Source organism: Sus scrofa, chromosome 3 (genome assembly GCF_000003025.6).
Source record: "Sus scrofa isolate TJ Tabasco breed Duroc chromosome 3, Sscrofa11.1, whole genome shotgun sequence".
NCBI classification, from domain to species: Eukaryota; Metazoa; Chordata; class Mammalia; order Artiodactyla; family Suidae; genus Sus; species Sus scrofa.
In genome coordinates, this window is record NC_010445.4 from 77,552,283 (window position 1) to 77,576,511 (window position 24,229).

General features: G+C 43.7%; 1 long non-coding RNA gene across 1 annotated transcript in view; it reads right to left on the reverse strand.

The window, feature by feature from the left end:
• LOC110259999 overlaps positions 1 to 24,229 on the reverse strand; it is a 48,321-nt gene that overhangs the window by 19,496 nt on the left and 4,596 nt on the right. The gene's annotated exons all lie outside the window — the stretch shown is intronic.

Sequence of the window (24,229 nt, forward strand, 5' to 3'; positions counted from 1 at the left end):
CAGCCTCATGGTTCCTAGTCAGGTTCGTTAACCACTTCGCCATGACAGGAACTCCAACAATCCCATGTCTTAAATCCGGTGGTGGTCTTGTCTCAAAAGCTGATCACCATCTTGCAGGTAACCTCAGGAAATCTACTTAACCAAAGCTTCACTTTCTTTTTATGTAATATAAGGGCACTTCTCTTTAAGAATTAAATATCTTAACATTTAGAAGTACCTAATACAGGGCCTTGCACAGGAGGCTAGATGTGCAATTGACATCAGTTCCCTTATCTTTCTTTCTTTAGCATCAGCAACTTAAATTGCTTCTCAGCAGATAACTCTCCCCAAGTTGTTTTACATCTTTTGGGCTCCGATGGTAAGGTTCTGGAGTGAGTCGCAGGATCAGGGCTATAGTTTCAAGGATGAAGGGAGAACAAACCCAGACTGAGCATTTTTGCTGAAGCCTCCTGATACAGAAGAGGAAAAGTCACTACTAAGTATTCACAGCAAAGCTTATGAAACATTCCAACAATTGCTAATAAAGGTCTAATGATGAGAAAACAGTCATGTTTTGGGAGGTAGGTTTTTCTGCCAATACAGAGGTCCTCCAAGTTCAATATTCTCTCTGTGACAGGACAGGACAGAAAGCAGAAGGATTAGACCTAAGGTAATAGTGACTCTCATAAGTTCAGCACTTAAGGGTTTACCAAAGCATTTCAACCACTCTTGGTGCTACAGCTGCGTGAGCCAAACAGGTCATGTGTTATCTTCATCCCCAAGGACAACTCCAGTCCTGGTGTCAAAATGTCACTCTTTCAGCTCTACCCTCTGCCCAGCATTAAGCTCTTGCATACATTGGTTAGGAGAAACTGTTCTTTCTTCAATTGTGCACCAAGCCCAAGAAGACAAATAGATAAAACATCCCTGAAACTCTCAGCAGAGAGAAGAGATCCAGTAGGATATGACTAAAGAGATAAATAGGTGCTTTGACTTCTTCAGAAGCAAGGTGCTCTCCTTCACCTAGACACTACTGAAAACAAAGTTACACTGTTATGACAAGGCACAGTGAGAAGTCAGCTTGTTTCTTCATGGGCCTGGCTTCTAATTGGGTCTGAAATATAAGTGTGCCTCTACTGCTTCAGACAGACTGAAGCTGGTAAGGGCAGTATACCTGGCAGGTGCTTTCCACAATCTTTGCTTAAGCTCTGTTCTGTGCTGGGCACTGCCCCTAGCTGCAGTGCTTAGTTCCAGCTCATAGCCTAGCAGAGCAAGACCCGACAAAGGCAAATAAATACTACACAGGGGATCAAAGGGGAATTGGAATCATGTCTATCTTCGATTTCTGAAGGATGCATCAGGCGCAGGAGGATATTTTTAGGTTCGTCTTTGTTCACCTCCCCAGGAGAAAGCCTCAAGAAGTGATCTTGCTGGACACAGCAGGAGGGAAAGAGGGAAGACCAGACCGAGTGAATAGGTAAACCAGCTTTGGCAGTTCTGTCCAGAGTGACTGGGGCTGCTGTTCATCAAGGATGGAGAATCTGAGAGGGCACATGGGCATTATTTTCTCAATGGCCAGGATAGACTGTTGGTCTCTGATTCTGTTAGATCATCCTCAGACAGAAGGGGAAGAGATGAAAAGGAAAAGATGTTGTTTTTCTGAGACTGCAAAGACAAGAACATTTCTAGGCAGACAAATGTGAGGGAAGCAAGGTTGACAGATCAGAAGCTAGATTATAAGGAACCTTTGTATAAAAAAGGAGAAGGTACCCCTTCTAGGTACACAGCCCAGTGAGCAAAGAGTGCTTTTGAGCAAAGGGGAAAAAAGGAAGCATTCCATACTAAAATACATGGCTTGGCAAATAAGGCTCTGGCTGAGTTTCAGCCTCTACTCATCCCTTCAGCAGGGCATATTTGTGCAGTATGCAACCTACACAACTGTCCAGAATAGCCCTAATGTTGAATTGAGTTATTCCTAAGAGAATTTGAATTTGCTGCTTTTTCTGTTTTTTTTTTTTTTTTTTTTTTTTTGTCTTTTTGCTATTTCTTTGGGCCGCACTCACGGCATATGGAGGTTCCCAGGCTAGGGGTCAAATCAGAGCTGTAGCCACTGGCCTATGCCAGAGCCACAGCAACGCGGGATCCGAGCCGCGTCTGCAACCTACACCACAGCTCACGGCAACGCCAGATCCTTAACCCACTGAGCAAGGGCAGGGACCGAACCCGCAACCTCATGGTTCCTAGTCGGATTCGTTAACCACTGCACCATGACGGGAACTCCCTGCTTTTTCTGAATAAAGGGAAATATACCACTAGGAACTTTCGGGCCTACTTTGAGGCCCGAGTTTGGCTGTGGGGATAAGTATCAGTGGAAGTTCTGATGAAGGAGGAGGAATTGTGCACTATTTCAGGACCTTCCCAGACTGAGAGGAGCAAGCACATTCCTGGCTCATGATGGATAAACACCCATGAGTGGAGGATGAACTCCATTGAAGACCACGCCTAGCATCACTGAGGGAGGGAGAACTGCCACAACTCCAGGAATGAGGAAGAAGGCAGGAGACAGCATCCCTTTGGGGCTGAGAGAGAGACTCCTTTTCCCCAGAGGTAGAACAGCTGTTCTTCTTCTGTGCAAGGCTGCAGAGGGAGGCACCTGCATTCCACAGGCAGCAGGTCACACTCTCTGAGCGGGTGTGGAGGGAGAGAGTCACGATGACTTGAGCAGGGGAGGGGCCCCTCTCAAGTTCTGTCAGCCAGGTCTCAAGTTCCTTCAGTGCTTCACTTTCTTTCTCCCAACTTTGCCGCTTTTCCTGTGCCCTAGCAGGTCATTATCTGGGTCAGGCTCTGAGCTAGGGCTTACTCAGTCAGGAAAATGCAGACACTCCAGAGTCTGACTTTACAACAGACCTTAAGGCCTGATCAGTTACCTTGACCCAGCAGGCCTTGACTGAGGTCAACGTGTGGATGAGAGACTACAGGAGGCTCTGTGTGTGTGTGTGTGGTGGTGGGGGGGTGATGTGGAATCCCTATAGAGGGAGTGCACATCATTGTATGTCTTCTTTAAAGAGTATTGTACCTGAAACTCAGGGAACAGGGCTCCTCAGGTGAGGTAACCCCCGTGGGCAGCAGCACCTGCTCTCACCTTAGTGTGCTGTGGTTGGAAGGAGTAGGAGTTACTGAAGGAAGGAAAGGCTCATATTCAATAGCTGTCCCAGTCGTGTAGCTGAGGGCACTGCAGGTAGCTTAGAGGGGTCTGACCTTCAGTGAGCAGGCTACAGGGCTGTGGCCCCAGGTCTAGCTTCACTGAAGAACGGAAGACCCAGGAGGACTTCCTCCTCAGCGTTCATCTTGTTGCTCTTCCAAGAATGCTCTCCCTCACACTTTACATATCTGTCAGGAGCTACCGCTTTTCCCCTCCTCTGTTCCTGCTCACTCTAGCCCCTCACATGCTGGTGACGTGGGGATGAGCCGGGCAGTGGGGCAGAGTCCCATCTCTGAGAGTAAGGCCCATGGCTGCCCCAGAATCACCGTGTACAGCAGGTACTCCTATGGGTGGGGTGAATGTTGGCCCACGTTCTTACCCTGCTCTCTGGAAGCTCTCCCTCTTCCTTTAGGATTTCTTTGGCCCAAAATGTTCCTGGAGCCTCAGGCTTGGCATGGTGTCCAGTCACCTCAAGTCAACTGGCCTCCCTAGAGATGTTGCTAGAACTTCACAGCCACACTGTCTTAAGTTTGGTTCTTGAGAGCAGCCCCTGGGATGAGGTTCAGGCACATGTGATTATGAAGGCCATGCTCCCACGAGCAGTTGCAGGGAGTAGGGAAGTGAGCAGGGCGGGGATGTGCACGTGACCTTGGGTGAAGCCCAGCACCAGCCCAGCACCAAGGAGCTCTGGAGTGGAAATTACACCTCAGCATCTATACCACCTTGAGGGATGGTTGCTGACCTTTCATCCTACAGTCAGTCCTTGGCTATAGGTAACCCAGGAGGGGATGGTTACACATTCCCAGAGCTTCCTGCTCCTGAAGGAGAAAGTGGTGCCATTAGCCCAAGGGCAGGCCTCTAAGGAAGCCACAGGTATAGGTTGTTCAAAGCAAAGCACGCACAGCTAGGAGGAGGGATCTGAAAGGATGGGGTACAGCTTTAGAGTGTTGTCAGTTGTCAGGAAACCCAGACAGCACCCCGGAAATCAGCTGAAATGGGCTGGGCCTGGGAGCAGAACAAGGACTCCCACACTGGTAGCTAAGTTGGCCCGTCGGAGTGGAGAAATTGAGCACAGTTTTTGAGATCACCACAGGCATCCTTTCAATATCAAGATTTTAGTGGAAGTAATGATTTTTCTTGGCAGAGTCTAAAGCTTTCTTTCCCAGAATTCCTTTTCTTCTTCCCACTCCACTTCTTCTCCTTTCTCTCATCACCTGGTTTTCTCATTTTTCTGAATTCCTGAATCACCTACTGTTTGTACCCCTCCCAGGGTTGCTCACCATTGCTTGGCGTCCCTGTAGGGTTAGCTTCCAGTAGTGGTTCTGTCACAGGTTCTGGAGATGGACTTGGACTTGATGCTCAGCTTAGCCACTTACCTACTCTGTAACCTAGGGCAAGCTACTTAACTTCTCTGAGCTTTATTTCCCTCTGTAAATTCTAACAGCAGTACCTACTTCAGGTGTACTGAGAGGATTAAAATGCATCATCGGTGCTTAGCAGTGTATCTGCTGTGGTCTACATGTCATAAATACTAGCTACTGTTTGGAAACTATAGATATTCTTGTGTGCAGTTAGTTTCCACACTATACTGCAGCCTCCTTGAGGGCAGGTGCCAGCTACTGAACCTGTGTATATAAGTAGGTGCTCATATATGCGTGGGGTTTAAACAGAAAATTCTGGGCAAGGAGAGAAGGCAATGGGTTCAGACCCCCACGGTTTCATAACAAAGCCCAGGATTTCCACGTTCCTTACATAGGAGCTGCTTCTCTGCTGAATTCAGGGCCCAGCATCTACCAAGAAAAGTGCCCTCTGATGCCATGCCGCTGTTCTACTACCCCAGCACCGGGTCCTTGAGGAGGGAGGCCACTGCCAGCCCTCTGGGAAGGATGGTGAGGGATCCTTGGGTACCCACCCCCTAGGACAGCTGTGGGCCACCCTGCTGGGCAGGAGCAGAGCAGGCAGGCCTGACCTTCCAGACCTTCAGTCACCCCAACTTGGTGGGGACTGCTCTTCAGGACTCCGTCCTCACTTGTGACTGTTTCGGCTGCCAAGGAGAGTGGGGTGAGCCCTGGGGGCACCTCTTCAGGCAGTTGGAGGGATACAGGCTGCCCTTCAACCACAGCCCCTGCCAGGGAGCAGAGGCAGGCATGTATCTTGCTGAAAATAAACCCACCCTCTCCTGGAGAACCAGGTGATGAGGGGTGTGTGTGGGGGGAGTTAAAGGTGGGCAGGACTGGGGGTGTTGGTGGCAGGGGGTTCATCTCTGAGGAGATTATAGTCATTTTGAGTAAGCGTCACAGAGCCTGGGAAAACTGGGGCTGCCAACAGGGACCTCTCACACTTTCTCTCACACACTCACATACTTTCAGACACACTTTCTCACACACAAATACACTCTCATACTCCCATACACACACTCACATGCTCACCTACTCACACTTCCTCTCACACATTCTTATGCACACTCACATACATTCTCTCACAAATACTCTCTCGCAGTCACACACATATTTTCTAATACACACTCACACACATTCACATATACTGACACACCATTCTTTCTCACACATTCTCACACACACATATTCTCTCACACACTCACATGCTTTCACAACTCACACACTTTAGCAACTCTCTCACACTCATACACACATACTCACATGCTTTCACACACTCTCACACTTTCTCTCAACTTTTCACACACACACACTGTCTCACACACACACACATACACACACAAATCAGCGTTCAAAATGGAGGAGGATAGATGGCACTAATACACTCCTTTGTCTTCCAAGTTCTCAGAAAACCAAATAACCTATAGTCTTTTTCTGTGTCTATAGAGGCTGGTCAAACCTGGACAATCTCATTCCATATCTTGTGCTAGAATGATGTTACAACTCACCCTCTCAAGGCCTTCTAGAAACAGAGGAAAGTTAAAACCGTGGGGAGACAGTGGGAGGTCAATGGTCCAAAACTTTTGCAGTTTCATGGACAATTTCAAAGATATGAAGAAAACTGGGGGGTTCCCTCTTTAGAGAAATGTGCTTAATGCATCAGATGGAATATCCTGCATACAATTTTAGAGAGTCCTGGAACCTCCTCCCTAAAATCAATCTATCAGCCTTGGATTAAGACGTCCCATTCTGAAGCACTCAGTCTCAAGAAACAGAGCTGCTCCAATTCAAATGCAAACAATGCCAGCACCACCACCCACCACGCCCAGCCCAGAGTCCTGAGCTATATGACGTCTTCTTGAGACTCAGAGAATGACAGGTGACAGTGTCAAACTAGTGACACATCCCAAAGAGAAACCATCCCTCATGGACACTTGCTCCCACAGCCTCCAGGAGCTTTCAAAGAACCACCCATTCTGTTCCAGGCCTTCCAGCGTTCAGGGAAACATATTCCTGGGCCAGTGGAAAAGTGGGCTTGGAGTGGCTGATGAGACCTTCTGGGCTAACCGTCCTCAGCCATAGAAAATAGGAAACTAACCTATGGTGGTGAGTTTCCCTGACCTGTGGAGGAGATAGCAGCAGAACAGTGTAAGCACGGAGGACAATTCCACCTAGAGTGCCTGGCATGGGAACATGGGGGACCCAAGTTTGGAATGTATTGTGACGCAAGGTTGACATCCAATGTGCAGCTGAGGGTGTGGGGGCTCTAAAGGTGAATGCCAGGGCATGGGGTTTGGGGACAACCACCTATTTTACCTTGCTTGAGGCATGCCTCTGTGCATTGAGCTAAAGTTTATTGAGCTCCATGGTGTATTGGACATAGAGAAGCAGTGCAGCGGCACAGCCCCAGTCCTCAAAGAACTCAGTGTATTAGGAAAGAGAAATCTACACTGAACATTACAGAAGGTGTCATGTGATAGATGCAAGTCCGAGGCTCTCCCGAGCTGAAATCCTACTGCTAGAAATCATCCTGTGAAGCTAATGCCAGGGTGGCCCATAGCTGAGCTCTCAACTTTGGCTGTGCATCAAATCCCCTGGGAAACTGAGAATCAGGCCACACACACAGCATGTAAATCAGAATCTCTGGGGAAGGTCCCAGCCATCAGCAGTTTTTAAAGCTCCCCCAGTAATCCCGGTGTAGCAGGATGGAGAACCACGGGCCAGCCCCTCTTGTGTGGTCTTGCTCCAGAGAATCCCCCTTAATAGGAAGCTTCATGGTTGATAAATTAGGACCTTAGGGGACAGCCAGGCTGGGAGATGGACTAGTGAGTACATTGACACACAAAAAACTTTCAAATGTTGTTTTATATTTGTGTAACTCAGAAACCTGCCCACTACTAGCATGTTCAGTATCCCCAGGCCGTGAACCCAGAGAGATTATGGTTTCCCTCACTTACATCTAAGGCCCAGAACCAACTCTTCTGGGATTGAACGGCAGTAAGAACATCTTTTTCCTTCAGAGGAAACTGTCTTTCCAATACCACCTCAAAGGGTATGGCCTGGCCCTGTGGTACCTGCAAGGCAATCATAGTTTATAGAACATTTCCCAAAATTCCAAGAAATATGTGGGATGTGGACTTTTGTTGGTGTTGGGGTATAGGGGTCATGATTAAAAAATATCATAGAATTAGGAGTTCCCATTGTGGCTCAGTAGGTTAAGAACCCTACCTAGTGTCTGGGGGGATGTGAGTTCAATCCCTGGCCTCACTCAGTGGGTTAAGGATCCAGGTTGTTGCAAGCTGCAATGTAGGTTGCAGAGGCAGCTCAGATCTTGCATTGCTGTGGCTGTGGTGTGGCCCGCAGCTCTGATTTAACCTCTCGTCTGGGAACTTCCATATGCCATAGGTATGGCCACAAAAAGAAAAAAAAAAATTAAAAAAATAAAAAGAGGAAGAAGAAAATAAATCATGGAATTAGTAGGGAAAGGCCAAATGGTGCAATAGAAATAAGCCCTATCAGGATACTGTACACATGTTGAGTGGGAATAGAACTCTAGCCACACTTTACACACACACACACACACAAATTTTAGCACCAGGCATCATCAGTAAAATTCCCTTAGTTCTCAAATGCTCATATCGGCCCTTATTTTGAATTGGTTGGATGTGGGACATCCATGAGACACTGACCAGAGATAAGCCACTTGGACAGGTAGTTCTGTGAGCCAGTCTTGGGTTGGTGAGAGAAATTTGGGAGTCAACAGCCTAAAGAGGGAATTTCAGTCCCTGAGCTGATGAGATGACCCAGGGAGGATATAGATAGAGGAGGATGGAGGCTGAGATCAAACCCTTCAGTTGCCCCCATGTTCGAAGTTGGATGTAGCAAACTAAGCAGATGAAGGCAGAGAGGGAAGAAGGAAACCAGCACGTAGAAGCCAAGCTAGGGTCCAGGAGGAGGGGACAGTCAGGTCAAAAAAGATTAGGACAAAAACACACCCATTGGACCTGGGTATCAGGGCAGTCACTGGGGGCCGTGATGGGTCATTTCAGTGGTGCCATGAAGGCAGAGGCTTTGGCAGTGGGCAGAGAAGTTATTCTAGAAATTTGGGTATGATAGGCAACAGGGAGGTGGGGTTGTAGCTGGGGGATATGAAAGAAGGGAAGTGTTTCATGTTTATTTTCTTTGCAAATGAGAATGATTCAGGAGAGAGTTATCAAGGCAGCAGAGAAAGGGGTTCCCAGAGGAGTGAAGTCCTTGGGAAGATGGCAGGGATCAGCCCATAGGAGGGAGGAACTGGTATTTGGTAAGATGAGAGATCTCTAACAGTTCACATGTGAAGGAAGGAAGTTCAAGTTTATTCCACTTTGCCGTGAGAGAAAATACTTCTCATTTGTCTGTCTGTCTATCTATCTCTGTATGTTTCTCTCTCTCTCTTTCTTTCTATTACAGTATAGTTGATTTACAGTGTTGTGCCAATTTCTGCTGTACAGCAAAGTGACCCAGTCATACACACACACACACACACACACACACACATATATTCTTTTTCTCGTATTATCTTCCATTATGGTCTATCCCAAGAGACTGGATATAGTTCCCTGTGTTGTACAGCAGGACTTCATTGCTTATCCATTCTAAATATAATAGTTTGCATCTACTAACTCCCAATTCCCCATCCATCCCACTCCCCTCCTCCCCCTTGGCAACCACAAGTCTGTTCTCTATGTCCGTGAGTCTGTTTTTGTTTTGTAGATAGGTTCATTTGTGCCATATTTTAGGTTCCACATACGAGTCATATCATATGGTATTTGTCTTAGAGAAAATAGTTCTTGATTCTTTTCCCCCCCGGTGGTTTGTGTTTATGGGGTGAACCTAGGAGAAATCTCCTTTAACAGCAGGTGGAATGTAAGGTAAGTCATTCCCCCCCTGCCCTGAGCTAATCAGAATTTCAAAAGGCATGTTTGGTTGTGCTGTATTATATTAGAAGGGTATGGGTGAAGCATGAGCTATTTACCACTATCTAGGTCAAACTGATTAAGTTATAGAAATAGAAGCTCTCTTTAATCCATATGATGAAAATAAATATTTTCAGACAGCAGTCAGAGTACAAAGGAAAATTCCATCAGTGTGACCTCAAAATCATAGTTTTAGAACCCACAGGTGTCATAGTCTAGAAAGCCTAAGTACTTGGTTTTTGTCTAACTTTGTGAGATACTGCTCTACTCTTTACCCCACAAACTGACAGAAGAATACCCAGCAGCCCTTGAGAATGCACATATTGATGATCATTTATGAACACGTGTCAAAGTGTTCCTTGGACCTAGCACATGAGATACATCTTGAGATATGTTATATCTCAGGAAATGGACTAGTGAGGATGAAATCAGTCTTTCAGATAAAACGTGGATTTTTAAAACCTTATGTTTCTTCTAAAAATGGAGAAAGATATCCAAGGAGATAGAAAAATATATGCAGAAAAAAATATTCCTTGAGTTGATTCTCGAGCACCCATGGTGAAGTCGGTACAGATATGCATTGCACAAATGGAGGAAGGGAGAGGCTTGCATGGGTCTGGGGTTTAGGGAAAGTGCTTGAGGTCTTGCTTCATCAAGTAACCTCCCTTCAGAACCCAACCTGCAGCTTCCCTGTCCTTCACATGGATTTCCTTCAGCATTTAGGCATCTGATCCTTGCCATAATTTCACAGTCTGTCTTCCCAGAGTTCTCTAGTCATTTCCTGTTCTCTGAACACTGGCTACCACTCATTACCCCTCCCCACCAACAGAGGATTCTTACTCTTAAATTTACCTCCACGGTAATCGTCACTTTCTTGAATGCATCAATTAATGCTAGTTGAACTGAACCAAAAAATGCATCTGCTCTAAGCTAGGTAATGTTGCCCTAGGGTGGAACCACAAACTGTTCACTTTTTCTTTACCCCGTAGTCTTCATGTCCTCCTAAATTCGAATTAGAGGACCCAGGGAGGGCAAGGGGGTCCAGTCTGTTTTCCTCATCCACTCTGCTCAGGATGTACTGTGGTACCTGGCAGTTCACACACTCAAGCTTTCAACAAAGTTTCCAAGACCTTGTGAAGGGTGGGAATGAGTGGAGAAGTCTGGGAGGGGCCCCTGGGCTGAAAGCCAAAAGCAGGTGAGAGTTTGCCAGCAAGCCTTAGAGGGTGACTCAGTGGGAAACAACTTTACAGAGAAAAGTAGTGAGTAGGGATATGGCCGAAAGAGGCGTGAGGAGAAGACGCCTTTGGCACAGTGTAAAGCTAATGTGCCCTGGTGGTTCAGTCAGCGTTTCTTTCCAGTTGGTATTGAGATTTCTCCCAGCCTGGCTTCTGCTTACACTCCAGTGCAGGCCCCTGTGGGAGCCTGGCTCTATGGCTGCTCCTCTCTCCCACTCCCTGCAACTCATGACCTCCTCAACCATAACCAAGAGAGCAAGAGAAATCAGTTGCTTTGGGAGTAACTGTTATCTTAAGGGTACATGGTGACCACAAAAACAAAGAGTTGGTTTTGTGGTTTGGGATGTCATTCCGATTGCGAGGATGCGTGTAATCCCGAGTATGCAGAAGCTTGCTTGCAGCTGAATGGGGACACATTACAAACTCTCTCATGTGTTTCTAGGAAGCACTGATACCCTTTTCTTTGGAGGTTATTATTAGACCAAGATGCCAGCCATGCTGATGGCCTCAGACCTATTCCTTGTTGGCCTGGCTGTGGGGTATCCGGTAGCACCAACACTAGACATTATGTCAGTCTGGGAGAGAGGCCCAGGTGCCTGTGGGCTCTGGTGGCACCCGAGCACAATGCTGGCTCCATGCTGCCAGTGTCAACCACACACACAAAATATGACAACTTTGTTCAGCACTCTGCACAAGCTAGATAGTCCTGTCCAGAAGGAGTTGGGTGGGTCTCAGTCTAACTCATAAACTCATTTTCATACTATTTTAAAAGAAGCCTCAATTGCCAAGAAAACACTAAAAGTCACTGCCTATTTGTATGTGAGGGGGAGGGGAGTATGGAACAGGGTGGGAGAAAGGCTTCTCAATGTTTACCTTTTTATATCTTTTTGAATTTTGAACCACTACACACACATATATTTTAAACAAAAAATAAGAAAAAAAGTCATTATCTCAGCTTCTTCTACCCAAGAACTTCCAATGGTGTTTCTTAAAGGTGCCTGGTATACAAAATTACTAGTAATAGGTTCTGTATCAAGGATGTGCTATGTGCCCTTGGACTCCAGGTATCCCCTCCCCAAAGGTCAAAGACTCACTTGTCAAACAATAAGAGTGGAATAACGTTATCCCTAGTTCCCAGTAATCTCATGGCCTCTAGAAAGGTGTGAAATGGGATGAGATGATTCCCTGCAAACCTAATCCTGAAAGGCAACCCCAGAGAGGTAGACTGAAGGGAGGAGCCATCAGCAAGAACCCCCATGCTTAACACAAACACACCCCATTTCCAACTGGAGACCATTGGATGTGCTTTACTCACCACCTGAGCCATGCAGGGCCATGTTGGAATCTGAGGCGGAAGGAAAGCTGTGCAACCCCACGTGCATTTTTTTAATTACTTTTTAATGGAACGTTAAAGTAGTTGAAAAAAATGTTGAAAGATTGAAAAACAGGTATATTAAAACAGACAACATTATTTTAAGTTTGCATACTTGATTTATATCCAAATAGAATTTATTATGATTTTAGTTCTGCTTAATTAATTAAAAAAATCTTTAAAATTGTCCCTTAGGAGAAATGGTCAAACATGATAATTTTGTCAATTAAAAATGAGAGAAGCAAAGAAGTAGATCTGGAAAATATGATTGATGGGTTGTCATTCACTGAAGCCATGAACACACATTTTCCCTTTTGCCTCAGGCTCCTATATGGCTCAGCCCCATACTGATCTTTATTTGAAATTTTGATATATTGCCTATCATGGATTTTTTGCATTAATTTTTATCTTTTTTAAAGTATGGCATTAAAATTTTTTCTTGTTGACTGATCCTATTAAATTTTTTTAATTTTTTTAAATTTTTTTCCCACTGTACAGCATGGGGATCAAGTTATTCTTACATGTATACATTTTTTCCCCCACCCTTTGTTCTGTTGCAATATGAGTATCTAGACATAGTTCTCAATGCTACTCAGCAGGATCTCCTTGTAAATCTATTCTAAGTTGTATCTGATAACCCCAAGCTTCCCATCCCTCCCACTCCCTCCCTCTCCCACCGGGCAGCCACAAGTCTATTCTCCAAGTCCATGATTTTCTTTTTTGAGGAGATGTTCATTTGTGCTGGATATTAGATTCCAGTTATAAGTGATATCATATGGTATTTGTCTTTGTCTTTCTGACTCATTTCACTCAGTATGAGAGTCTCTAGTTCCATCCATGTTGCTGCAAATGGCATGATGTCATTCTTTTTTATGGCTGAGTAGTATTCCATTGTGTATATATACCACCTCTTCCGAATCCAATCATCTGTCGATGGACATTTGGGTTGTTTCCATGTCCTGGCTATTGTGAATAGTGCTGCAATGAACATGCGGGTGCATGTGTCTCTTTTAAATAGAGTTTTGTCCGGATATATGCCCAAGAGTGGGATTGTGGGATCATATGGAAGTTCTATGTATAGATTTCTAAGGTATCTCCAAACTGTTCTCCATAGTGGCTATACCAGTTTACATTCCCACCAACAGTGCAGGAGGGTTCCCTTTTCTCCACAACCCCTCCAGCACTTGTTATTTGTGGACTTGTGAATGATGGTCATTCTGACTGGTGTGAGGTGGTATCTCATGGTAGTTTTGATTTGCATTTCTCTTATAATCAGTGATGTTGAGCATTTTTTCATGTGTTTGCTGGCCATCTGTATATCTTCCTTGGAGAACCGTCTATTCAGGTCTTTTGCCCATTTTTCCATTGATTGATTGGCGTTTTTGCTGTTGAGTTGTATAAGTTGCTTATATATTCTAGAGATTAAGCCCTTGTTGGTTGCATCATTTGAAACTATTTTCTCCCATTCTGTAAGTTGTCTTTTTGTTTTCTTTTGGGTTTCCTTTGCTGTGCAAAAGCTTTTCAGTTTGATTAGGTCCCATGGGTTTATTTTTGCTCTAATTTCTATTGCTTTGGGAGACTGACCTGAGAAAATATTCATGATGTTGATGTCAGAGAGGGTTTTGCCTATGTTTTCTTCTAGGAGTTGGATGTTGTCCTGTCGTATATTTAAGTCTTTCAGCTATTTTGAGTTTATTTTTTGTGCATGGTGTGAGGGTGTGTTCTAGTTTCATTGCTTTGCATGTTGCTGTCCAGGTTTCCCAGCAATGCTTGCTGAGTAGACTTTCTTTTTCCCATTTTATGTTCTTGCCTCCCTTGCCAAAGATTAATTGACCATAGGTGTCAGGGTTCTCTATTCTGTTCCATTGGTCTGTCTATCTGTTTTGATACCAGTACCACACTGTTTTGATGACTGTGGCTTTGTAATATTTCTTGAAGTCTGGGAAAGTTATGCCTCCTGCTTGGTTTTTGTTTCTCAGGATTGCTTTGGCGATTCTGGGCCTTTTGTTGTTCCATATAAATGTTTGGATTGTTTGTTCTAGTTCTGTGAAAAATGTCATGGGTAATTTGATAGGGATTGCATTAAATCTATAGATTGCTTTGGGTAGTATGACCATTTTTACAATATTGATTTTTCCAATCCAGTAACATGGAATATCTTTCCATTTCTTTACATCTTCTTTGATTTCTTTGATTAAAGTTTTACAGTTCTTGGCATATAGGTCCTTCACCTCTTTGGTCAGGTATATTCGGAGGTATTTGATTTTGTGAGGTGCAATTTTAAAAGGTATTGTATTTTTGTATTCCTTTTCTAATATTTCATTGCTGGTATACAGAAATGCGACTGACTTCTGAATGTTAATCTTATATCCTGCTACTTTGCTGAATTTATTAATCAGTTCAAGGAGTTTTGGGGTTGAGTCCTTAGGGTTTTCTAGGTATAGTATCATGTCATCTGCATACAGTGACAGTTTGATCTCTTCTCTTCCTATATGGATGCCTTTTATTTCTTTTGTTTGTCTAATTGCTGTGGCTAGGATTTCCAAAACTATGATGAATAGCAGTGGTAAGAGTGGGCATCCCTGTCTTGTTCCAGATTTGAGTGAGAAGGCTTTCAGTTTTTCCCCATTGAGTATTATATTTGCTGTGGGTTTATCATAAATGGCTTTGATTATGTTCAGGAATGTTCCCTCTATACCCACTTTGGTGAGGGTCTTGATCATGAATGGATGTTGGACTTTGTCAAATGCTTTTTCTGCATCTCTTGAGATGATCATATGATTTTTGACTTTTCTTTTGTTAATGTGGTGTATGATGCTGATTGATTTGCGTATGTTGAACCATCCTTGTGAACCTGGGATGAACCCAACCTGGTCATGGTGTATAATTTTTTTGATATGTTGTTGGATTCGGTTGGCTAAGATTTTGTTGAGAATTTTTGCATCTATATTCATCAAAGATATTGGCTGATAGTTTTCTTTTTTGGTGTTATCTTTGTCTGGTTTTCGAATTAGGGTGATGGTGGCATCATAGAATGTCTTTGGGAGTATTCCCTCTTCTTCAACCTTTTGAAAGAGTTTAAGGAGGATGGGCACCAGTTTCTCTTTATATGTTTGATAGAAGTTGCCTGTGAAGCCATCTGGTCCTGGGCTTTTATTTGAAGGGGTTCTTTTATGACATCTTCAATTTCATTTCTAGTGATCGGTCTGTTCAGTTGGTCTGTTTCTTCTTGATTCAGTTTTGGAAGGCTGTAAGATTCTAGAAAATTGTCCATTTCTTCGAGATTGTCAAATTTGCTGGCATATAGTTGTTCATAGTATTCTCTTATGGTTTTTTGTATTTCTGCAGTATCCCTTGTGATTTCTCCTTTTTCATTTATAATTTTGTTTATTTGAGTTCTTTCTCTCCTCTTTTTAGTGAGTCTGGCCAGGGGTTTGTCAATTTTGTTTACCTTTTCAAAGAACCAGCTCTTAGTTTTATTAATTTTCTCTATTGTTTTTGGATCCTCTTATATTTTGCACTGGAGGTGAGAGCTTCGCCCTAGTCCTGGCCCAGTTAACTATGGTGGCCCAAAGGTGGCCCTATGGATTGCTTCCTAGATTGCTATTGTCAGACTTTAAATCTTCATTCAAATCCTGCCCAACTATTAAGAGTCCTCTCAGTGCCCATGACTGAGGAGCCTCTTTCCCTCAGAGAACTTGTCTCTGCATTACATCCTCATGATTCAGAGCACTAAGCCCTGGAACCAGCTTCAGTTATTCTTAGTTTTCATATGTGAAAAATTCAGAGGCTTGCCTGCAGTTGTCCTTCAGCCTTTGGCTAGATGGAATATACAAATGTAATTCTCCTAATCTCTTCCAAGGCCCTTAATCATTTATAACACCCTTGGCCTGATCCAGTATGCTCACAGAGCCACATCTAGAGGAAGTAGGTAACGGGAAGAAAGAGTGACACCAGCAGTGCATGAACAAGCGACACCCAACTCCTTCCAGCCCTAAGCTCCCAACACCGTTGCCATTCCTCCTCCCAAAGCCACCTTAGAAGAAGGGACATCAGAGTGACTCCTTTCTGTTTCCCCAGCTGCCACTCTCCCCACCACCAGCCAGATGTTTTATAGCTGGAAAAGGGGGAGGGCAGTTGTTTCCTTTGTAGAGAGCTGCGGTATGAATATATTTTCCACATGCTGATTCATGAGGCTGTCAGAACCCTTGACTCCAGCGCACAATTCCAACTCCTTTGCTAACTTAGGGGGTGGGGTGGGAGAGTGACTTTGATCTAGTAATTTTAGTTACTCCTTGTCTTGGTTTTCCCATAAAGAGAATACTTACTCCCTTCTGCAGGCAGGGGATAGACTCAGTGACCTCCCACGGTCTCTTCCAACCTCAGGATTCCATCGGGCTATTATTAGAATGGTCTGGACAGAGCTAAAGTGTGACATGAGGCTTCTAGTGTGTGCAGAACCAAATGAAAATGTTGACGTGTATGCTAAGGCACCAAACTGTCTGTCTTTCTGATGTCATTCAACTTCACTAGGCGTATTTCTCTGAGCCATTCTTTCCGTTAAATTTCTCTGCTTGTTTTCCTCAGTCTCTTCATTTCTTGAACCTTTCTCTCATGTTTTCCATCTTGACTAGGATTCCCTTACATAAAGGCAAGGAAGCCTCATTCCTGCTGGTACTGACCACCATGCCCCAGCTGTGGAGTGGGCTTTGCCATCAGGCAGAGCTGCTTGAACCTCAGCCCTGCTGTTTGCTAGCTAGATGGGCCATCGGACAGCTGAACTAACCAGTCTTTGGGCCTCAGATTCCTCTTTTATAAAAAGGGATGAAAATATGTGACTCACGGAATATTGTGATGAGTATAGCAGATCAAGTACAGAGCACGGTGTTCAGCATCAAGCAGAGTAAAAAATATTAGCTGTTTAGTGCATATATGAGCCTTTGCATGACAAAAAATAGCTACACAAGAAATACATGAATGTGTTCCTGTTGCATGAATTTAAATAATACAGAAGTATACAGAATCCAGAATGAAAGAGGCCTTTCACTGACTGCCCCTCCTCCCTTCCCTCCCTTCCTCGGCATTAATAATAGTTCTTTCTTTCTCTGTCTCTTCTTTTGGGGAGAAGGAGTTAATTATTTAAACATGTGAATATATTCTTACTGTAAAGGTCCAAGTGTTCAGAAGCACAGCACCCCTCAAGGTTTAAAGAAGTTCCCCTTCATCATCCTTTTTACCTCTGCCTCCGGAGGTAACTGGTCTTGACGGAGATTCTTTTCATCTTTGTTCTGTTAATTTACACATGTAAAATACCACATGCACATTTACACCCCTTTTGAAAAATACATCTTTTTAAAATATTTTTATGTCACAGAATTATACTATATTTGCTATTTCGAAACTTTTTTTTCTCACTAACCATCTGTTTTAGACATCGTTTTCATGCCAGTACACATAGATCATCAAGTTATTTTTAATGGCAATCTAGTATTCCACAATAACATATGTACTCCAGCTTACTTATTTCCTTTTGATAGACATTTAGGTTATTTTGAATTTTTCATTATCACGTAAAAAGTACCTTTAACCTCTGTAGGCCAAAAGACCAAGTAACATCCCTTTACTGTCTTCCACGTTGGCAATTTTCCCTGGTGTGCCTGGAGGCAGTTATCCTCCTATATTGTCAAGTAAGTAGGGTTTTGTTTTGTTTTGTTTTGTTTGTTTGTTTGTTTTTGGTTTTGTTTTTGGTTTTTTTTGGCCAGTCCTGTAACATGGTAAAGTTTCTGGGCCAGGGATCAAATCTGAGCCACAGCAGTGACAATGCCTGATCCATAACCACTACTCCATAGGAAGTGTCTTTTTGGATCCAAGTGAGAACCCCTGTAAGACCCAGGGTCACTCAGATCCTTGCCTCACCACACCTAAAGCCATGTTGGAGGCTGTCATCAAGGTCCAGTTTTTCAGAAGCCACAGGAGAGGGCTGAAGCCCAGACAATCTAAGTGTTCCGCAATCAGAAAATAGAAAAAAGGAGTTCCTGTCGTGGCGCAGTGGTTAACGAATCCGACTGGGAACCATGAGGTTGTGGGTTCGGTCCCTGCCCTTGCTCAGGGGGTTAGGGATCCGGCGTTGCCGTGAGCTGTGGTGTAGGTTGCAGACGCGGCTCGGATCCCGCGTTGCTGTGGCTCTGGTGTAGGCCAGTGGCTACAGCTCCGATTGGACCCCTAGCCTGGGAACCTCCATATGCCGCGGGAGCGGTCCAAGAAATAGCAAAAAGATTAAAAAAAAAAAAAAAAGGAAAGAAAGAAAAAAAGAAAAAATAGAAAAGAGCAGAATGCCTTCAGGAGGTTGGCCTCCAACTGGGTTTGCTTTCTTGAAAGACTAAGAAATTGTGATAGACAATTTGTACTCTTCAGGTATTTGAAAATTTTAAATGTGCGCCATTGTAGATTTTAAGTGTGAGTCATTGCCCTGGTACTTACACTACAAAACCCAAAAAAGGAAGATCACTGAGTGAAATGCTGACATGACCGCAGGTTGTAGAGCTGGGAGGTCAGTGTGTCTGTACATCTTAGGTCCTCCATCGAGATCTGTTGAATGAAAGGAGCTAGAGGTGGAAGGAGGATGAGACAGTGAGAAGGCTTGAGTAGAATGAAGATTTAGTCTGTCATAGCGGGCACTTCGGGTTCAGATGGTTTCTAAGGTCTCCCCCTTATGAGATTTCCCCTCATACCAGTCCCCTCTCCTGGAGAGCCTTGGGACCAATTGTACTTGAAGTGGCATAGGCATCCTCCACATGCAAGGAGTTGGCAAGGGCAGCTACTGCTGCACATGTCAGATGAGGGGTATCTTGGGGAATTAGGGATAGAAGGAGACCTTGCCTGTCCTCAGGATCAAAGGTTTGCCAAGCAGAAAGATGAAGCGTGTCACCAAGCCCAGGAAGACATATTTTTCTCAGGGGAATGGTGAGAAAAATTTTATCTGTAATCATAAAAGAGAATGGAACAATTAAATATACAAATGATTTGTTATCAGCCAGTAGACCAGTGGTTCTCAACCCATGTACTGTGATGTCCATTCATAGCTTTGCCACCAAATTCTTATTAATACATACAATTTATTTTGGCTAAAACACAGTATGTATATTACTACAGTGCTATTTGGCAGATAAAACACTTTGTCAAAAAAATTTTGTAATGTCACTGCAAGTGAGAGATACAAGGCATGATATAATAACCTAAGCCCAAAGGAAATTTATGGATTTGCAAAAACATAGAAAAAAAGCACAGGCTAGAATAACACAGTGGTTAAAGGTTCAGCCTCTGGAGCCAGCTCCCTGGGTTCAAATCCTACCTCTTAGTAGTTATGAGATCATGGGTGAATTTTCTCATGTGTAAAGTAGGGGTAATACTACCCACCTGATAGGTTGTTAGCAAGATCACAACATTTCTAACATGTTCACGACAATATTTATAAATATTCTAAATATAATATTTCTATTGCAATATAAATATTAGCAATATCTGCTAGGCTTACTGTCATTCTCTATTTACTCAATAAATGTCAAGTATCTGCTATGTTTCAGGCATTTTTGCTAAGCACTGAAGATGTGTGGTAAGAAAAAAAAAGATACCACTTGCCGTCATGGACTGGGAGAGGAAATATTCATTAATAATTGCACAAATAATATAAAATTGAAACTGTGATGAGTGATGCTATTTGGAGTCATTAGAGCTAGTGATGGCCTTCTTGAGGAAGTGACATTTACATGCCTTTTGAGGCATTAACCAGGTAAAGTTTCACTAAGTAAAATGAGAAGTCAAAGACCAAATCTATGTTCTTAATTATAAATCACAGTATGATAGGCAGGTAAATTACGGCTAAGGACAGAGACATCCTTGAAAGGGTTGTGGATTTGGGGGGGATAAGGTGACAGACTTCCTGGACAAAGATTGTGGTGGAAATGAAATAAATGGGCCACACCATTTCCCTTCTGGAAGAACCTCTGAAAGGAGACGGCTTATGTACCCCACTGTCTGGATGGGCCGCATCCATAGACATGCAACTAAGACTAGGGCAAACCCATTAGCGACATCTTCTCAGCACTCACGGCTTCCAGGCAGGTATCAGGGGAAATGCAAAAGAGAAGCATGTGTTCTTTGGATTACTTCTGTTTACTCTCTTGCAGTGTTTCACTGGGAGCAAGCATGCTCTTTACGGTGCTGTAGGCAGGAGGTATGAGGGTACAGCCAGGGTCATGTTGTTTAGCCCCATCTCCTCCATGAGTGGCTGTTCGTTAAATGCCTCTAAAACCAAGACTAAAGCATGTACTCATATCTGATTCACTCAGTGTGCTTTTAGCTCCCAGCCAAGCCCACACAGAGCAGGAGGGTGGCAGTGGGAGAGAGCTTTTAGGCTGGAGATAAACAGGGTTAGAATTAATAAGGAAAGTGATAATGGGGGAAGGGGCTGCCTATAGCAATTCCACCCCATTCCATCACCAGATGCAGACATGCTCTGAGAGAGGGAGGTGTGAGGGCTGGTCACGTAACTGTCTGTAAACCAGCGAGCACAGTGTGCGGCATTCAATAGGTGCTACTTATTATTTTCTCCTGTGCATAGAATGGGATAATTTCCCTTCATTTAAGATCTTGGGTAAATGCTTTCGGTGTCAACTTTTTGGGAGGACACCTCTTATCTGGTGGCTGGCTTTTCTTGGCTTCTGGCCCACATCTGTGCTGGGGTCTTCTTACCTTAGAGTCAAGTCAGACAGAGGCCCCCAAACACCAACATTCTCTCCCACACACTGTAGCCTATACCTCAGTGTAGCCTGTACCTTGGAGTGCTCATCTGTCTCTCTCCTCTCTCCAAGGTTCTCACGGTGAGGGACCAGGGAAAACTTGTTAGGCTATAAATAACTGGCCAAAGGGGGCACTGCTGCTTCCTGGAGGCTCCTGCCAGGTCTTCCCTGGCTCTTTGCAAGGCACCCCCACCCCAGGAAAACCATCCCTTTCTGAGTCTTCAGTAGTCTCAGAGCCCTTTAAACCAGCCCACAGCTGGGAAAAAATTTCAAGCAGTCTGAAGTTAGTAAATGAAATAATAAGAGCCTACCATATATTTCATATGACTATGCATCAGTTTAAACACCTCGCATTATTAGAGGCGCTCTGATGTGAGAAGTATTAATATCCCCATTTTACTAATGAAGAAACCGAGGCTTAAAGAGGTTAAGTACCTGGTAAAGAATATAGTAGGAATCTAACATAAGCTGTCAGACTCCAGGGCTCACGCTGTCAACACTATCCTGCTCTCCCAAAAAACCACAGGGGCCAGCTGTCTCCAGTTCTCCTTTTCCTGTTCCTAAGCAGCTTAGTGCATCTTAGTAACTGTGGACTGCAGGGTATTAAGCAGGAGATTGCTCACATCTAATCTGCTAGCGTGCCTGGCACATAGTAGGCCCTCTATACACATAAACATTCCCCACCCCCAGTTGCTTCTCAGCACCAAGGCTGCACTCTGGGTAACAAATCCCATCTTCCTCTCATCTTTGACTAAATTTGTGGCTGTTGGTGGGAGAAGGGTAAAAGAAGTACCCACTTATGCATTCATCCAGCAGTATTGAGAGAGCACCACCCTGTTCCAGGCTCACAGAACAAACTGTGTGTGTGTGTGTGCATACACACACATGTATCTGCTACTTGTATCTAATAGCACACTGCTAAATGTCTTACAATGCACAAGACAGTCCTCTACAGCAAAGAATATTTGGCTCAAGATGTTGGTAGTGCCGAGGTTGAGAAACACTAGACCAGACCAATAAGCAAAAAATACTATAGCACCTTTATAATTGAAAACTTCATAGCACATGAATAGATAGACAAATAGCACAGTTTAGGAAGAATATGAATACATTTAGCATGTAATAAATGTGGCACGCTAAATCCAGTGACTCTTCAATAAATGGTGTTGAGATTCCTGGGTAGCCATCTAAAAAAAATTAAGTTGAAGCCATATTTCACACCATGCACCAGAATAAATTCCAAATGGATTCAACATTTAAATGTTAACAATAAAACCACACAACTACCACGAGCAAATGTGGGAGAATTCTTTTATAATCTTAGAGTGGGAAAATCCTTCCTAATTATGACTCAAAATTACAAACTATAAAATAACAGATTGATAAATTTAGTCAATAAAAGTTTTTAAAAAGAGCTTGTGCACACCAAACAAGCCAAGTATTAGCAAAGGAACAAACAAACGAAAATCTGCAAAGAGTATGTGTGACTCGGCAGACGGAGGAGCTAATCTCCTAAAATTATGAAAATATAAACAAATCTCTAAAGAAAAGATTCATAAAAATATGACCAAAGGATATGAAAAGACAACTCACAGAAAAGAAATGCAAATGGCTGTTAAACATTTGAAAAGATGTCCAACCTCCCTCATGGTAAGAAAAATACAAATCGAAAGTGCTGAGATGCTTTTTTTTTAACCTATTAGCTTGGCAAAAAACCCAAGTTTGAAAAAACATGGTTAGTTGTGAGGACACAGACATTCACATCTATTGCTGGTGGGCATGTACACTAGTTATAGCCCCAAAAGGGCAATTTGGCAATCTTGAGCAAAATAAAGGCGTATACCTTCTGACCCAGCAACTCTGCTTCTCAGACCTGACCCTCCAGGGAGATCTATTTGCATGCATGTGAAGGGACATATGTACATGATTATAAATTGCACCAAAAGATTAGAGACAATTTAAATGCTCATTAATTGAGAACTGATAAACTAAGTTAGGGATCAGCAAAGTCTCATTAAACTAGCCTTCTGCCTGCTTTTATGCAGCCTGTGGCTAAGAATCATTTTAACATTTTAAATGGTTGAAAAAATCCAAAGAAGAATTCTATTTTGTGACACATGAACATCATATAAAATTCTAACGTCAGTGTCCATGTATAAAGTTATATGGAACACAGCTGGGTCCCTTTGTCTCCACACCATCCAGGGCTGCCTTTGCACTAGAGCACAGAGGGGGGTGGTTTCACAGAGACTGGATGGCCCACAAAACCTCAACTATTGACTGCTCTTTTATAGAAAAAGTTTGCCAGATTAGAGTATATCCAAGCCATTGAATACCACAGAGCTGCGAAAAACAATGAGAAAGCTCTTTATGAATTGCTATGGAAAGATTTCTAGGGTTTCATTACTAAATTTAAAAAAAAGTAGACATAGACAATGAGAATTACATGTTATCATTTGGATGAAAAGGGGAGGATATAGTGGCGAAATAAAGTATGAATTGCATATTATGATTTGGGCAAAAAAGGAATATGCATCAACATTATCTGGAAGGAAATATAAGAAATTAGTAAATAGTGGTGGGTGGAGGAGTAGGATTGTGTATATTTGTGTTATCTATTCAAAAAAGTAAATCAAAAATTATTTTTTATTTTTATTTTTTTTTTTGTCTTTTTGCTATTTCTTTGGGCCGCTCCCGCGGCATATGGAGGTTCCCAGGCTAGGGGTCCAATCGGAGCTGTAGCCACTGGCCTACACCAGAGCCACAGCAACGCGGGATCCAAGCCGCGTCTGCAACCTACACCACAGCTCACGGCAACGCCGGATCCCTAACCCACTGAGCAAGGGCAGGAACGGAACCCGCAAACTCATGGTTCCTAGTCGGATTCGTTAACCACCTCACCACGACGGGAACTCCTATTTTTTAAATTATACCATGCCAGGAAGTTCCCCTGTGGTGCAGGGTGCAGCTGCAACGCAGGTTCAGTCCCTGGCCAGGGAACTTCCACATGCTAAGGGTGTGACAAAAAAAATGCACTGTGTCAGATGAGAGTACAGATATAGGCCCCTGTAAATGCTTGAGCCTGGCTGGAACAGAGCTTGCGAGTGGGGCTGGAGGTGGAAGAAGATTGGAGAAGGTTGTGGGGCCTGATAGGAAAGGGCCTGCAGGCTGGGCCAAGGAGTTTGCATTTTCATATATCCAAGGACAAGGAATAACAGGATCAATTTGTGCTTTAAAAAAAAAACGAGGTGGAGTTCCCGTCATGGTGCAGTGGTTAATGAATCTGACTGG